A 14,482-nucleotide genomic window follows, 5' to 3' on the forward strand; every position below is an offset into this window, starting at 1 on the left:
TTAAAATTGAAATCAGCCTCAGAATCTTTTAAAGGACGGTCCAACATCTGTTGCTTACAGGGCTCAATCGGACACCCTCTGGTGCTGACGCCTTACCCACCTCCTGTTCTTGCCTTGTCCTTGATACAGCCATGGGCCCACATACACTCAGAGGTACAGAGTTTTTCTCATGTCTATGGGTCTATTGTGATGCTCTCAGGCTTGCATCACCCAGCCATTGTGATGGGGAGGGGGTGTCATTTTGCAAGCACCCTGGAGCATTAATCTTTCTATCTTTAAATATAATTGGCATTAAACTAAAACCCTTAAGGACCAGATCAATACAGCAGCAACGAATGCTTATTCATTGTTGTTTGCCTCTTCATTTCATACCACCCGATATCTAAATGGTGTTTGGACTTTCTGCCCTCTGACATAAGGACATTTGGAATGGCAAACCTTTGACCTGAGATCCTAATGAATGGTTTGATTGACTCTCCCTTTGCGCTTGCTTCTGCAACACATGTACTAATATTGGAATGATAATGGGAAAATTAAATTGGCCCCTGCTCTAAAGGATGACACGCACATTCGTAAAGCATTCACTATTTTTGGCACATGACAGGACAGAAACTTTCTTAATTTGCAAGTCTTTATTTTTTAATAGATCTTTTTTAATGAAGATTGAAATTGTATGTTCATTCATATTACACGACAACACAATACATTTTGCGCCAAATTCAACACTAATGCCTCAGGAGCCTTTTACTTGTGAATCCTCTTGACTGAATGAACAGCCACGTCCCCTTGAATTTCTTGACTTGTACTTTTAGAAGTGGCATGCTTCTTTTGTTTTTTTTATCCCATTCTACCAAACTCAGTATTATCACTTTCCCCCTTGTTCTGCACTCCAGCGTAAACTGCTTTGAGGTGATATTTGCAAAGATCGCTCTGAACTACAGCTTTACTTGCTTCTGGGCCTTCATCTTTAATTGGAGCTGAGCAGTGTACTCCGGACGTGGCTGCTTATAGTTGGTTGATTTCTTTTTTGATTTCTGTAACTTTCAAACAGTCCCATTGTGAAATACCATTGTCACAATGTGCTGCAGTGCATGAAAACTTAAAATTAATGGGAGGATTGAGGGAGAGGGAGAGGGGGGAAGAGAGAGGGCGGGAGGGTGGGAAGGAGTGAGTGAGTGAGGGAGGGAGGGAGGGAGGGAGGGAGGGAGGGAAGGAGGGAGGGAGGAGAGAGACAGAGAGAGAAAACAAAGAAAATATGGTATTTGGTGGCTATGTATTTGCATGGAAAAGATTTTAGGCTTTTAATCAAGGGGAAAGGGGCTCTGTGGCTGGTATCTCAGCCTGTTGATGCTTTGTTGAGTTGCTTGGAACATGCAAGGAAGGAGACCTGAAGCACTCCCGACCAGGTTGCATGTCTCCAAGTTACTGAAATCCCACAGACCTCCTCCCTGTGCCACAAAGTTCTGGGCACTGAGCTCTGCAGTTGTTTCCCACAGGTCGCCAAGTGCCCCAGATTTACTTTCTCATAGTTGCTAGTTACTGCTACCCCACCTCGACCACTATATTTTCCCCAGATACTTGCTACTGTGGAGTAAGCAGGGCTAAGAGAGAGGGAGAGGGGGTGTGCCTATGCAAATCATCTGCCAGTATGCTTCCTGGGAGGTCATTCCATCTCACAAGCTGACACCTGGGCAGTGGCAGGTAATTTGGAGAACAGACATATTCGGACAGGCCACAGAGCAAAGGCTGGGCCGTTGATTGAGGATCCATTTAGCCATGTCTCCCTAAGTTACCGAGGTCCAGAAAAATTCCACCCTCAGCTCTTATAGAGAGGTCCTTGGCCGATCGTGGCCGATCAGGGCAGTGAAGGGTCAGGGGTGACTGCACTGCCTCACTTTTTCACTGCTTTCTACAGCGGTAATGCCTTTGCAGAAGGGGCCTGTACAAGTGATGTTGTCCTGCGCTATGGGAAAGTGACATTTATCCACTGACATTAACCAAATTACTTGCGCTGTTCAACGCACATACATGCAGAGAAATAATTTTATATTTTTTGGGGAAGGTGTAGAGGGTTCTGCTGATGAATCTTTTAAGCTGTCTGCTACTCTTGCTTTTACATAGAGTCTTTCCTGCCCAGGAATGTTTTACGGCCTACTGTATGTCCCTCCCTTACAACGAAAAATCTGTTGAAAGCACAGAGGTACATAGGAATGGATCTGTTAAAAAATGAAACAGAAAGCCTGGAACATGTCGGAACTGGTAGTGTTTGGATTTAGCACATTTGACTGTGAGTCAGTTTATTGTATCAGTTGACCCACTGACCCCCCTTACCTCCTGTGTAATACTTTTGCTCTCGGTAGGGTTGTCCAAAGTTCCCTTCTTAAGTGGCTTTCTTATAAAAAATACTAGACCTGCTTTTTGTGGCACACAAGCCTCATATCCCGTTGCAGTTGATAAACTCACATCATCTCCCACCAGTACAAGCTGTAAAGGAATTCCAGGGCTTATCCAAACAAACTAGACGTGGGTCAAGGTTGAGCAATCCTTAAATCAGCAGCAAAGTTAAAATTGAAATCAGCCTCAGAATCTTTTAAAGGACGGTCCAACATCTGTTGCTTACAGGGCTCAATCGGACACCCTCTGGTGCTGACGCCTTACCCACCTCCTGTTCTTGCCTTGTCCTTGATACAGCCATGGGCCCACATACACTCAGAGGTACAGAGTTTTTCTCATGTCTATGGGTCTATTGTGATGCTCTCAGGCTTGCATCACCCAGCCATTGTGATGGGGAGGGGGTGTCATTTTGCAAGCACCCTGGAGCATTAATCTTTCTATCTTTAAATATAATTGGCATTAAACTAAAACCCTTAAGGACCAGATCAATACAGCAGCAACGAATGCTTATTCATTGTTGTTTGCCTCTTCATTTCATACCACCCGATATCTAAATGGTGTTTGGACTTTCTGCCCTCTGACATAAGGACATTTGGAATGGCAAACCTTTGACCTGAGATCCTAATGAATGGTTTGATTGACTCTCCCTTTGCGCTTGCTTCTGCAACACATGTACTAATATTGGAATGATAATGGGAAAATTAAATTGGCCCCTGCTCTAAAGGATGACACGCACATTCGTAAAGCATTCACTATTTTTGGCACATGACAGGACAGAAACTTTCTTAATTTGCAAGTCTTTATTTTTTAATAGATCTTTTTTAATGAAGATTGAAATTGTATGTTCATTCATATTACACGACAACACAATACATTTTGCGCCAAATTCAACACTAATGCCTCAGGAGCCTTTTACTTGTGAATCCTCTTGACTGAATGAACAGCCACGTCCCCTTGAATTTCTTGACTTGTACTTTTAGAAGTGGCATGCTTCTTTTGTTTTTTTTATCCCATTCTACCAAACTCAGTATTATCACTTTCCCCCTTGTTCTGCACTCCAGCGTAAACTGCTTTGAGGTGATATTTGCAAAGATCGCTCTGAACTACAGCTTTACTTGCTTCTGGGCCTTAATCTTTAATTGGAGCTGAGCAGTGTACTCCGGACGTGGCTGCTTATAGTTGGTTGATTTCTTTTTTGATTTCTGTAACTTTCAAACAGTCCCATTGTGAAATACCATTGTCACAATGTGCTGCAGTGCATGAAAACTTAAAATTAATGGGAGGATTGAGGGAGAGGGAGAGGGGGGAAGAGAGAGGGCGGGAGGGTGGGAAGGAGTGAGTGAGTGAGTGAGGGAGGGAGGGAGGGAGGGAGGGAGGGAAGGAGGGAGGGAGGAGAGAGACAGAGAGAGAAAACAAAGAAAATATGGTATTTGGTGGCTATGTATTTGCATGGAAAAGATTTTAGGCTTTTAATCAAGGGGAAAGGGGCTCTGTGGCTGGTATCTCAGCCTGTTGATGCTTTGTTGAGTTGCTTGGAACATGCAAGGAAGGAGACCTGAAGCACTCCCGACCAGGTTGCATGTCTCCAAGTTACTGAAATCCCACAGACCTCCTCCCTGTGCCACAAAGTTCTGGGCACTGAGCTCTGCAGTTGTTTCCCACAGGTCGCCAAGTGCCCCAGATTTACTTTCTCATAGTTGCTAGTTACTGCTACCCCACCTCGACCACTATATTTTCCCCAGATACTTGCTACTGTGGAGTAAGCAGGGCTAAGAGAGAGGGAGAGGGGGTGTGCCTATGCAAATCATCTGCCAGTATGCTTCCTGGGAGGTCATTCCATCTCACAAGCTGACACCTGGGCTGTGGCAGGTAATTTGGAGAACAGACATATTCGGACAGGCCACAGAGCAAAGGCTGGGCCGTTGATTGAGGATCCATTTAGCCATGTCTCCCTAAGTTACCGAGGTCCAGAAAAATTCCACCCTCAGCTCTTATAGAGAGGTCCTTGGCCGATCGTGGCCGATCAGGGCAGTGAAGGGTCAGGGGTGACTGCACTGCCTCACTTTTTCACTGCTTTCTACAGCGGTAATGCCTTTGCAGAAGGGGCCTGTACAAGTGATGTTGTCCTGCGCTATGGGAAAGTGACATTTATCCACTGACATTAACCAAATTACTTGCGCTGTTCAACGCACATACATGCAGAGAAATAATTTTATATTTTTTGGGGAAGGTGTAGAGGGTTCTGCTGATGAATCTTTTAAGCTGTCTGCTACTCTTGCTTTTACATAGAGTCTTTCCTGCCCAGGAATGTTTTACGGCCTACTGTATGTCCCTCCCTTACAACGAAAAATCTGTTGAAAGCACAGAGGTACATAGGAATGGATCTGTTAAAAAATGAAACAGAAAGCCTGGAACATGTCGGAACTGGTAGTGTTTGGATTTAGCACATTTGACTGTGAGTCAGTTTATTGTATCAGTTGACCCACTGACCCCCCTTACCTCCTGTGTAATACTTTTGCTCTCGGTAGGGTTGTCCAAAGTTCCCTTCTTAAAGTGGCTTTCTTATAAAAAATACTAGACCTGCTTTTTGTGGCACACAAGCCTCATATCCCGTTGCAGTTGATAAACTCACATCATCTCCCACCAGTACAAGCTGTAAAGGAATTCCAGGGCTTATCTAAACAAACTAGACGTGGGTCAAGGTTGAGCAATCCTTAAATCAGCAGCAAAGTTAAAATTGAAATCAGCCTCAGAATCTTTTAAAGGACGGTCCAACATCTGTTGCTTACAGGGCTCAATCGGACACCCTCTGGTGCTGACGCCTTACCCACCTCCTGTTCTTGCCTTGTCCTTGATACAGCCATGGGCCCACATACACTCAGATGTACAGAGTTTTTCTCATGTCTATGGGTCTATTGTGATGCTCTCAGGCTTGCATCACCCAGCCATTGTGATGGGGAGGGGGTGTCATTTTGCAAGCACCCTGGAGCATTAATCTTTCTATCTTTAAATATAATTGGCATTAAACTAAAACCCTTAAGGACCAGATCAATACAGCAGCAACAAATGCTTATTCATTGTTGTTTGCCTCTTCATTTCATACCACCCGATATCTAAATGATGTTTGGACTTTCTGCCCTCTGACATAAGGACATTTGGAATGGCAAACCTTTGACCTGAGATCCTAATGAATGGTTTGATTGACTCTCCCTTTGCGCTTGCTTCTGCAACACATGTACTAATATTGGAATGATAATGGGAAAATTAAATTGGCCCCTGCTCTAAAGGATGACACGCACATTCGTAAAGCATTCACTATTTTTGGCACATGACAGGACAGAAACTTTCTTAATTTGCAAGTCTTTATTTTTTAATAGATCTTTTTTAATGAAGATTGAAATTGTATGTTCATTCATATTACACGACAACACAATACATTTTGCGCCAAATTCAACACTAATGCCTCAGGAGCCTTTTACTTGTGAATCCTCTTGACTGAATGAACAGCCACGTCCCCTTGAATTTCTTGACTTGTACTTTTAGAAGTGGCATGCTTCTTTTGTTTTTTTTATCCCATTCTACCAAACTCAGTATTATCACTTTCCCCCTTGTTCTGCACTCCAGCGTAAACTGCTTTGAGGTGATATTTGCAAAGATCGCTCTGAACTACAGCTTTACTTGCTTCTGGGCCTTAATCTTTAATTGGAGCTGAGCAGTGTACTCCGGACTTGGCTGCTTATAGTTGGTTGATTTCTTTTTTGATTTCTGTAACTTTCAAACAGTCCCATTGTGAAATACCATTGTCACAATGTGCTGCAGTGCATGAAAATTTAAATTTAATGGGAGGATTGAGGGAGAGGGAGAGGGGGGGAGAGAGAGGGCGGGAGGGTGGGAAGGAGTGAGTGAGTGAGGGAGGGAGGGAGGGAAGGAGGGAGGGAGGAGAGAGACAGAGAGAGAGAAAACAAAGAAAATATGGTATTTGGTGGCTATGTATTTGCATGGAAAAGATTTTAGGCTTTTAATCAAGGGGAAAGGGGCTCTGTGGCTGGTATCTCAGCCTGTTGATGCTTTGTTGAGTTGCTTGGAACATGCAAGGAAGGAGACCTGAAGCACTCCCGACCAGGTTGCATGTCTCCAAGTTACTGAAATCCCACAGACCTCCTCCCTGTGCCACAAAGTTCTGGGCACTGAGCTCTGCAGTTGTTTCCCACAGGTCGCCAAGTGCCCCAGATTTACTTTCTCATAGTTGCTAGTTACTGCTACCCCACCTCGACCACTATATTTTCCCCAGATACTTGCTACTGTGGAGTAAGCAGGGCTAAGAGAGAGGGAGAGGGGGTGTGCCTATGCAAATCATCTGCCAGTATGCTTCCTGGGAGGTCATTCCATCTCACCAGCTGACACCTGGGCAGTGGCAGGTAATTTGGAGAACAGACATATACGGACAGGCCACAGAGCAAAGGCTGAGCCGTTGATTGAGGATCCCTCTAGCCATGTCTCCGTAAGTTACCGAGGCCCAGAAAATTCCACCCTCAGCTCTCATAGAGAGGTCCTTGGCCGATCGTGGCCGATCAGGGCAGTGAAGGGTCAGGGGTGACTGCACACTGCCTCACTTTTTCACTGCTTTCTACAGCGGTAATGCCTTTGCAGAAGGGGCCTGTACAAGTGATGTTGTCCTGCGCTATGGGAAAGTGACATTTATCCACTGACATTAACCAAATTACTTGCGCTGTTCAATGCACATACATGCATAGAAATCATGTTGTGTTTTTTTGGGGAACGTCTAGAGGGTCCTGCTGATGATTTATTAAGCTGTCTGCTACTCTTGCTTTTACATAGTCCTCCCTGCCCAGGCATGTTTAAGTCATACTGTATGTCCCTCCATTACAATGAAAACTCTGTTGAAAGCACAGAGGTACATAGGAATGGATCTGTTAAGAAATGAAACAAAAAGCCTGGAAAAATGTGGAAACGGGTAGGATTTGGACTTACAATTAACTAACAGTTAGATGTGCTATCCCTTGACCCACTGACCCCCTTTCCTTTTGTGTAATCCTTTTTTTCTCAGTAGGGTTTTCCAAAGTGGATTTCATATAAAAGATCCTAGACCTGCATTCTCTGGCACACATGCCTCATATCCCGTTGCTCTTGATAAACTCACATCATCTCTCACCAATATAAGCTGTAAAAGATTTTCAGGGCTTAGCCAAGCAAACTAGACGCGGGTCGAAGGTTGAGCAATCCTTTAATCAGCAGCAAAGTTAACATTGAAATCAGCCTCAGAATCTCTTAAAGGATGGTCCAATATCTGTTGCTGGCAGCGCGCAATGGGGCAGCCTGGGTGCTGACACCTTAAGCCATCTCCTGTTCTTGCCTTGTCCTTGATCCAGCCATGGGCCCACATACACTCAGAGGTACAGAGTGTTTCTCATGTCTATGGTTCTTCTGTGATGCTCTTACGCTTGCATCACACAGCCATCGTGATGGGGAGGGGGTGTCGATTTGCAAGCACCCTTGAGCATGAATCTTTTTATCTTTAAATATAATTGGCATTAAACCAAACCCTTTAGGACCAGATCAATACAGCAGCAAAGAATGCTGATGAATTGCTGTTTGCCGCTTAATCCCATAACATCCGACATCTAAATGGGGTTTGGTCAAATGTTTGCCATAACAAATGTCCTTATGTCAAAGAGCAGAAAGTCCAGAGGTCCTAATCAATGGTTTGGTTGGCTCTCCCTTTGCGCTTGCCTTAAGGCGTCAGCACCAGAGGCTGCCCGATTGCGCCCTGCAAGCAACCAGTGTTGGCCCATCCTTTAAGAGATTCTGAGGCTGATTTCAATGTTATTTTTGCTGCTGATTTAAGGATTGCTCAACCTTCAGCCCACGTCTAGTTTCCTTGGCTATGCCCTTGACATCTTTTACAGCTTGTATTGGTGGGAGATGATGTGAGTTTATCAAGAGCAACGGGATATGAGGCATGTGGGCCATAAAAAACAGGTCTAGGATCATTTTTATAAGAAAGTCTCTTTAAGTAGGGAACTTTGGACAACCCTGCTGAGAGCGAAAGGATTACACAAAAGGTAGGGGTGTCAGTGGGTCAAGGGATAGCACATCTGACTGTGAATCAGTTTATTGTAAGTCCAAATCCTACCTGTTTCAACATGTTTCCAGGCTTTTTGTTTCATTTCTTAACTGAACTTAACTTCCTATGTACCTCAAGCAAAACATGTACTAATATTGGAATGAAAATGGGAAAATTGAATTGGCCCCTGCTTCAAAGGATGACACGCACATTCGTAAAGCATTCACTATTTTTGGCACACGACAGGACAGAAACTTTCTTAATCTGCAAGTCTTTATTTTTTAATACATCTTTTTTAATGAAGATTGAAATTGTATGTTCATACATATTACACGACAACACAATACATTTTGCGCCAAATTCAACACTAATGCCTCGGGAGCCGTTTACTTGTGAGTCCTATTGACTGAATGAACAGCCCCACCACCTTCAATTTCTTGACTTGTACTTTTAGAAGTGGCACGCTGCTTTTGTTTTTTTATCCCATTCTACCAAACTCGGTATTATCACTTTTCCCCCTTGTTGTGCACTCCAGCGTAAACTGCTTTAAGGTGCTATTTGCAAACATCGCTCTGAACTACAGCTTTACTTGCTTCTAGGCCTTAATCTTTAATTGTGGCTGAGCAGTGTACTCCGGATTTGGCTGCTTTTAGTTGGTTGATTCTTTTTTGATTTCTGTAACTTTCAAACAGTCCCATTGTGAATTACCATTGTCGCAATGTGCTGCAGTGCAGGGAAACTTAAAAGTAATGGTAGGGAGAGGACGAGGGAGAGGGAGGGGGGTTGTGGGTGGTGGAAAGGAGGGAGGGAGGGAGGGAGGGAGGGAGGAGAGAGACAGAGAGAGAGAAAACAAAGAAAATATGGTATTTGGTGGCTATGTATTTGCATGGAAAAGATTTTAGGCTTTTAATCAAGGGGAAAGGGGCTCTGTGGCTGGTATCTCAGCCTGTTGATGCTTTGTTGAGCTGCTTGGAACATGCAAGGAAGGAGACCTGAAGCACTCCCGACCAGGTTGCATGTCTCCAAGTTACTGAAATCCCACAGACCTCCTCCCTGTGCCACAAAGTTCTGGGCACTGAGCTCTGCAGTTGTTTCCCACAGGTCGCCAAGTGCCCCAGATTTACTTTCTCATAGTTGCTAGTTACTGCTACCCCACCTCGACCACTATATTTTCCCCAGATACTTGCTACTGTGGAGTAAGCAGGGCTAAGAGAGAGGGAGAGGGGGTGTGCCTATGCAAATCATCTGCCAGTATGCTTCCTGGGAGGTCATTCCATCTCACCAGCTGACACCTAGGCAGTGGCAGGTAATTTGGAGAACAGACATATTCGGACAGGCCACAGAGCAAAGGCTGGGCCGTTGATTGAGGATCCATTTAGCCATGTCTCCCTAAGTTACCGAGGTCCAGAAAAATTCCACCCTCAGCTCTTATAGAGAGGTCCTTGGCCGATCGTGGCCGATCAGGGCAGTGAAGGGTCAGGGGTGACTGCACACTGCCTCACTTTTTCACTGCTTTCTACAGCGGTAATGCCTTTGCAGAAGGGGCCTGTACAAGTGATGTTGTCCTGCGCTATGGGAAAGTGACATTTATCCACTGACATTAACCAAATTACTTGCGCTGTTCAATGCACATACATGCATAGAAATCATGTTATGTTTTTTTGGGGAAGGTCTAGAGTGTCCTGCTGATGATTTATTAAGCTGTCTGCTACTCTTGCTTTTACATAGTCTTCCCTGCCCAGGCATGTTTAAGTCATACTGTATGTCCCTCCATTACAATGAAAACTCTGTTGAAAGCACAGAGGTACATAGGAATGGATCTGTTAAGAAATGAAACAAAAAGCCTGGAAAAATGTGGAAACGGGTAGGATTTGGACTTACAATTAACTAACAGTTAGATGTGCTATCCCTTGACCCACTGACCCCCTTTCCTTTTGTGTAATCCTTTTTTCTCAGTAGGGTTTTCCAAAGTGGATTTCATATAAAAGATCCTAGACCTGCATTCTGTGGCACACATGCCTCATATCCCGTTGCTCTTGATAAACTCACTTCATCTCTCACCAATATAAGCTGTAAAAGATTTTCAGGGCTTAGCCAAGCAAACTAGACGCGGGTCGAAGGTTGAGCAATCCTTTAATCAGCAGCAAAGTTAACATTGAAATCAGCCTCAGAATCTCTTAAAGGATGGTCCAATATCTGTTGCTGGCAGCGCGCAATGGGGCAGCCTGGGTGCTGACACCTTAAGCCATCTCCTGTTCTTGCCTTGTCCTTGATCCAGCCATGGGCCCACATACACTCAGAGGTACAGAGTGTTTCTCATGTCTATGGGTCTTCTGTGATGCTCTTACGCTTGCATCACACAGCCATCGTGATGGGGAGGGGGTGTCAATTTGCAAGCACCCTTGAGCATGAATCTTTTTATCTTTAAATATAATTGGCATTAAACCAAACCCTTTAGGACCAGATCAATACAGCAGCAAAGAATGCTGATGAATTGCTGTTTGCCGCTTAATCCCATAACACCCGACATCTAAATGGGGTTTGGTGAAATGTTTGCCATAACAAATGTCCTTATGTCAAAGAGCAGAAAGTCCAGAGGTCCTAATCAATGGTTTGGTTGGCTCTCCCTTTGCGCTTGCCTTAAGGCGTCAGCACCAGAGGCTGCCCGATTGCGCCCTGCAAGCAACCAGTGTTGGCCCATCCTTTAAGAGATTCTGAGGCTGATTTCAATGTTATTTTTGCTGCTGATTTAAGGATTGCTCAACCTTCAGCCCACGTCTAGTTTCCTTGGCTATGCCCTTGACATCTTTTACAGCTTGTATTGGTGGGAGATGATGTGAGTTTATCAAGAGCAACGGGATATGAGGCATGTGGGCCATAAAAAACAGGTCTAGGATCATTTTTATAAGAAAGTCTCTTTAAGTAGGGAACTTTGGACAACCCTGCTGAGAGCGAAAGGATTACACAAAAGGTAGGGGGGTCAGTGGGTCAAGGGATAGCACATCTGACTGTGAATCAGTTTATTGTAAGTCCAAATCCTACCTGTTTCAACATGTTTCCAGGCTTTTTGTTTCATTTCTTAACTGAACTTAACTTCCTATGTACCTCAGCAAAACATGTACTAATATTGGAATGAAAATGGGAAAATTGAATTGGCCCCTGCTTCAAAGGATGACACGCACATTCGTAAAGCATTCACTATTTTTGGCACACGACAGGACAGAAACTTTCTTAATCTGCAAGTCTTTATTTTTTAATACATCTTTTTTAATGAAGATTGAAATTGTATGTTCATACATATTACACGACAACACAATACATTTTGCGCCAAATTCAACACTAATGCCTCGGGAGCCGTTTACTTGTGAGTCCTATTGACTGAATGAACAGCCCCACCACCTTCAATTTCTTGACTTGTACTTTTAGAAGTGGCACGCTGCTTTTGTTTTTTTATCCCATTCTACCAAACTCGGTATTATCACTTTTCCCCCTTGTTGTGCACTCCAGCGTAAACTGCTTTAAGGTGCTATTTGCAAACATCGCTCTGAAGTACAGCTTTACTTGCTTCTAGGCCTTAATCTTTAATTGTGGCTGAGCAGTGTACTCCGGATTTGGCTGCTTTTAGTTGGTTGATTCTTTTTTGATTTCTGTAACTTTCAAACAGTCCCATTGTGAATTACCATTGTCGCAATGTGCTGCAGTGCAGGGAAACTTAAAAGTAATGGTAGGGAGAGGACGAGGGAGAGGGAGGGGGGTTGTGGGTGGTGGAAAGGAGGGAGGGAGGGAGGGAGGGAGGGAGAGAGAGAGGGAGGGAGGGAGGGAGGGAGGAGAGAGAGACAGAGAGAGAGAAAACAAAGAAAATATGGTATTCGGGGGCTATGTGTTTGCATGGAAAAGATTTTAGGCTTTTAATCAAGTGGAAAGGGGCTCTGTGGCTGGTATCTCAGCCTGTTGATGCTTTGAAGAGTTGCTTGGAACATGCAAGGAAGGAGACCTGAAGCACTCCCGACCAGGTTGCATGTCTCCAAGTTACTGAAATCCCACAGACCTCCTCCCTGTGCCACAAAGTTCTGGGCACTGAGCTCTGCAGTTGTTTCCCACAGGTCGCCAAGTGCCCCAGATTTACTTTCTCATAGTTGCTAGTTACTGCTACCCCACCTCGACCACTATATTTTCCCCAGATACTTGCTACTGTGGAGTAAGCAGGGCTAAGAGAGAGGGAGAGGGGGTGTGCCTATGCAAATCATCTGCCAGTATGCTTCCTGGGAGGTCATTCCATCTCACAAGCTGACACCTGGGCAGTGGCAGGTAATTTGGAGAACAGACATATTCGGACAGGCCACAGAGCAAAGGCTGGGCCGTTGATTGAGGATCCATTTAGCCATGTCTCCCTAAGTTACCGAGGTCCAGAAAAATTCCACCCTCAGCTCTTATAGAGAGGTCCTTGGCCGATCGTGGCCGATCAGGGCAGTGAAGGGTCAGGGGTGACTGCACACTGCCTCACTTTTTCACTGCTTTCTACAGCGGTAATGCCTTTGCAGAAGGGGCCTGTACAAGTGATGTTGTCCTGCGCTATGGGAAAGTGACATTTATCCACTGACATTAACCAAATTACTTGCGCTGTTCAACGCACATACATGCAGAGAAATAATTTTATATTTTTTGGGGAAGGTGTAGAGGGTTCTGCTGATGATTCTTTTAAGCTGTCTGCTACTCTTGCTTTTACATAGTCTTTCCTGCCCAGGAATGTTTTACGGCCTACTGTATGTCCCTCCCTTACAACGAAAAATCTGTTGAAAGCACAGAGGTACATAGGAATGGATCTGTTAAAAAATGAAACAGAAAGCCAGGAACATGTCGAAACTGGTAGTGTTTGGATTTAGCACATTTGACTGTGAGTCAGTTTATTGTATCAGTTGACCCACTGACCCCCTTACCTCCTGTGTAATACTTTTGCTCTCGGTAGGGTTGTCCAAAGTTCCCTTCTTAAGTGGCTTTCTTATAAAAAATACTAGACCTGCTTTTTGTGGCACACAAGCCTCATATCCCGTTGCAGTTGATAAACTCACATCATCTCCCACCAGTACAAGCTGTAAAGGAATTCCAGGGCTTATCCAAACAAACTAGACGTGGGTCAAGGTTGAGCAATCCTTAAATCAGCAGCAAAGTTAAAATTGAAATCAGCCTCAGAATCTTTTAAAGGACGGTCCAACATCTGTTGCTTACAGGGCTCAATCGGACACCCTCTGGTGCTGACGCCTTACCCACCTCCTGTTCTTGCCTTGTCCTTGATACAGCCATGGGCCCACATACACTCAGAGGTACAGAGTTTTTCTCATGTCTATGGGTCTATTGTGATGCTCTCAGGCTTGCATCACCCAGCCATTGTGATGGGGAGGGGGTGTCATTTTGCAAGCACCCTGGAGCATTAATCTTTCTATCTTTAAATATAATTGGCATTAAACTAAAACCCTTAAGGACCAGATCAATACAGCAGCAACGAATGCTTATTCATTGTTGTTTGCCTCTTCATTTCATACCACCCGATATCTAAATGGTGTTTGGACTTTCTGCCCTCTGACATAAGGACATTTGGAATGGCAAACCTTTGACCTGAGATCCTAATGAATGGTTTGATTGACTCTCCCTTTGCGCTTGCTTCTGCAACACATGTACTAATATTGGAATGATAATGGGAAAATTAAATTGGCCCCTGCTCTAAAGGATGACACGCACATTCGTAAAGCATTCACTATTTTTGGCACATGACAGGACAGAAACTTTCTTAATTTGCAAGTCTTTATTTTTTAATAGATCTTTTTTAATGAAGATTGAAATTGTATGTTCATTCATATTACACGACAACACAATACATTTTGCGCCAAATTCAACACTAATGCCTCAGGAGCCTTTTACTTGTGAATCCTCTTGACTGAATGAACAGCCACGTCCCCTTGAATTTCTTGACTTGTACTTTTAGAAGTGGCATGCTTCTTTTGTTTT

General features: G+C 44.3%; 4 non-coding genes across 4 annotated transcripts; all 4 read left to right on the forward strand.

Annotated features, from left to right (window-relative positions):
• Window positions 1-485: 485 nt before the first annotated feature.
• On the forward strand, window positions 486-592 carry LOC138567925 (U6 spliceosomal RNA). Its single transcript, XR_011302303.1, has one exon. It is a non-coding gene; the product is annotated as a U6 spliceosomal RNA (small nuclear RNA).
• A 2,455-nt stretch (window positions 593-3,047) lies between these two features.
• LOC138567926 (U6 spliceosomal RNA) lies at window positions 3,048-3,154 on the forward strand. The gene has a single exon (XR_011302304.1). It is a non-coding gene; the product is annotated as a U6 spliceosomal RNA (small nuclear RNA).
• A 2,456-nt stretch (window positions 3,155-5,610) lies between these two features.
• On the forward strand, window positions 5,611-5,717 carry LOC138567927 (U6 spliceosomal RNA). The gene has a single exon (XR_011302305.1). It is a non-coding gene; the product is annotated as a U6 spliceosomal RNA (small nuclear RNA).
• An 8,415-nt stretch (window positions 5,718-14,132) lies between these two features.
• On the forward strand, window positions 14,133-14,239 carry LOC138567928 (U6 spliceosomal RNA). Its single transcript, XR_011302306.1, has one exon. It is a non-coding gene; the product is annotated as a U6 spliceosomal RNA (small nuclear RNA).
• Window positions 14,240-14,482: the final 243 nt, after the last annotated feature.

The sequence above is a fragment of the Ambystoma mexicanum genome, chromosome 2p (assembly GCF_040938575.1).
Source record: "Ambystoma mexicanum isolate Mex_15411 chromosome 2p, UKY_AmexF1_1, whole genome shotgun sequence".
Taxonomy (NCBI): domain Eukaryota; kingdom Metazoa; phylum Chordata; class Amphibia; order Caudata; family Ambystomatidae; genus Ambystoma; species Ambystoma mexicanum.